Source organism: Elephantulus edwardii, unplaced genomic scaffold, assembly GCF_000299155.1.
Source record: "Elephantulus edwardii isolate Elephantulus edwardi_28Jun2011 unplaced genomic scaffold, EleEdw1.0 scaffold00127, whole genome shotgun sequence".
Classification (NCBI taxonomy): domain Eukaryota; kingdom Metazoa; phylum Chordata; class Mammalia; order Macroscelidea; family Macroscelididae; genus Elephantulus; species Elephantulus edwardii.
The window spans coordinates 4,626,307-4,629,292 of record NW_006399877.1 but is presented as its reverse complement, the minus strand read 5'-3'; the positions used below and the strand labels follow the sequence as shown (position 1 = coordinate 4,629,292).

General features: G+C 56.8%; 1 protein-coding gene across 1 annotated transcript in view; it reads left to right on the top strand.

Annotated features, from left to right (window-relative positions):
* Positions 1 to 2,986, top strand: part of AGAP1 (ArfGAP with GTPase domain, ankyrin repeat and PH domain 1) — a 405,039-nt gene that overhangs the window by 81,053 nt on the left and 321,000 nt on the right. The window lies entirely within an intron of this gene.

The window sequence follows — 2,986 nt, the reverse complement described above, 5'->3', positions numbered from 1 at the left end:
GTGCCAGGTGCCCGGTGATGTTTGTAAATCCCAGAGGGCTGGTGTCTATGGGTGCCAGGTGCCCAGTGATGTTTGTAGACCCCCAGAGGGCTGGTATCTGCAGATGTCTGTGGATGCCAGACACCCGGTGATGTTTGTAGACCCCCCCCCCCCCCCAGAGGTCTGGTGTCTGGATGTCTGAGAAAATGGTGAGAATCAAAGAATAGCACCATTAGTTAGGCAAGTAGAGGTCCTTAGGGTGGGGCTGAGCTCTCAGATGTTTGCTGTCCCGCACTCTGGGTGGCTTCTAGGTAAAGCCTCGGCACGCTGAGGACAGACACGTTTTGCTCTGTGGAGCTTCCCTTCTCATGCTTCCCAGAGAATAGCATTACGGCTGCCCCGTATCCTGCAAGTCTGTTGATCCCACTTTCCCAGCACACGTGCTCACTCCTGTCTCTGTGGCCCGCCCTGGTCATTCTCGCGGTGTTTCAGACGTTTGCATCACACTCTTGTCCACCTAGAGCAGAACAGTACAGCACAGACAAGGCTTATGCTCGGAGAACCCCCCCAAACGGCATGCGATTCATTTTATCGCAGTGCTCCCTTTTTCCTGGTGCTCAGGGACCAGACTTGCAGTGTCTCTGAGGTCTGCCGGAGGTACTACAGACCTCGGACAGTGAACAAAATCTGCAGAGATGACTGCTCAGCAGAGTTCCTGGATGTGTGTGTCCAGCCTTCAGATGAAGTTTGTAAGCAGTTCTCTGCACAGCCTCTGCTCCCGTGGGATGTCTGTGGATTTACCCGCCGAGATGCCGGAGGATGAAAGGTGCCTGACTCAGAAGTGAACATCAGGTGTTGGGGCACAAAAGCCCGGGTGTTTTTCAGCAGTCGTTGGCAGAAAGGCTCACCTTTGGGGTCCTCTTCAGAACCGTGTGTGGAGCATTTAAAATCCAAAGATCAGAGACCTGGGCTCAGACTTGTTGACTCAGAATCTGACCTGGGGCCCTGATGGGGGTGTGTTTTCAAAGCCCTCTGGGTAACTGGCGTGCTGAACTCCCTGAACTACAGAAAATACACAAACACTGTCATCAAGTCACCCCAACCCTTGCACAGAGCAGACCTGCCCCGTGGGGTGTCCAGAGCTATAAAACTTTACGGGAGCAGATTGCCACCCCTTTCTCCTGCAGAGCAGTTGGGAGTTCGAACTGCACACCTTGAAGTTGGCAGCTAAGCATTGCAAGTAGTATCCCACCAGGCCTTGTATATGACAAAGGGGGAAACTGTGCCGCTACCCTAACCCTTCCCTTACACACGGCGTGGAGTTGTTATTGGGTGCTGTTGAGTCGAGTATGACTCATAGTGACCCTAAGAACCAAAGATCTGAACCCTGTTTTGTCCTACACCAGCCTAACCCTGACTGACACACAGAAGCCCATTACAGCAGTCACCGTGTCAGTCCACCTGGATGAAGGTCATCTTTTCCGTCACCAACCCTCCACTCTTTTCCCAGCATCATGTCCATCTCCAAGGAATAGCCCCTCTTAGCAATGTGCTCAAAGGACGTGAGGCAAAGCCTCATCATTTGTGCCTCCAGAGAGCACTCCGGCTGCACCCTCTCCGAGACCTGTCTGTACACACAGCAGACATCACCAATCAATGGTGGCCCTCTTTGCCATCCAGCCCAGATCTCCGAGCACAGAGCTCCAGGAAGCCACCAATCATTGCACTGGAAGCATCTGACCTGAAGGATGCTCTGCTCCTGGGGGCTGCCCGCTCTGTGCTGCTCAGGCTGGTCTGTATGAAGGCGGTGTGCAACATCCAGGGATCTGCCTGTAAACCAGCAGCTCTCAGCTGGGAAGAAGCGATGTACCTGACCTTCAGTGAGGGGAGGCCACAGGCACTGGTCCTTTAACAATGACCATCTCCACAAGCACAGAATCATCTGGCTGAAAGCAGAAGTGGCTTGTTTTCTACACTGGAGGTCCTGTTTTGACTATTGCTGTCTTACACAGAGTTTTAGTACTTTCTTATTGAGCTAAAAGGCTGGCTGTGGCCTGATTGTGCAGCTGTCCTTGATTGGAGGTGCGGTCAGAGCCAGCAGTTCCCTTCCCTCGTCTGCCATGTTTGTGGCCATGTGCACTGGACGATCGTTCCTGTCTAGGCCTCTAGGATGGCGCGTGCCTCCAGCTTGGAGTGGCCCCCTTGGAGAGTGCCGAGTGCTGCGTTGGTTCCGGAAGATGCTGGTGCTGTGACCTCTGGGCATTAGGACAGGGAGGAGGATGCAGTTCACCCGACAAGAGGAGACATGGGCCCCGTCTCCACTGCTGCCTGAGTGCCTGTCACAGGACCGCCCCAAATAGGAACACTTTTGACGGGGTGAGGGTGTTGTGATGAGTCCATGTGGGGGGTGGAAGAGGCTTTGTGGTATTGCTTCCATTGATGAAACCAAACCTGAGCTTTGCCACTGAGTCAATTCCAAGCCACAGTGACCCTGTGGGACAGAGTAGAAGTGCAGGGAGTGAGGGGCCCGGATGAGCAGGGAGTTGGGGGCCGGGGTGAGCAGGGAGTTAGGGGCCAGGAGAAGCAGGGAGTGAGGGGCCCGGACGAGCAGGGAGTGAGGGGCCCGGACGAGCAGGGAGTGGGGGGCCCGGACGAGCAGGGAGTGAGGGGCCCGGACGAGCAGGGAGTGGGGGGCCGGGGTGAGCAGGGAGTGAGGGGCCCGGACAAGCAGGGAGTGAGGGGCCTGGATGAGCAGGGAGTGGGGGGCCGGGGTGAGCAGGGAGTGAGGGGCTGGGGTGAGCAGGGAGTGGGGCCAGGAGAAGCAGGGAGTGAGGGGCCAGGAGAAGCAGGGAGTGAGGGACCTGGACGAGCAGGGAATGGGGGGCCCTGACGAGCAGGGAGTGAGGGGCTGGGGTGAGCAGGGAGTGAGGGGCTGGGGTGAGCAGGGAGTGGGGGGCCGGGGTGAGCAGGGAATGGGGGGCCGGATGAGTGAGGGGCCGGGGTGAGC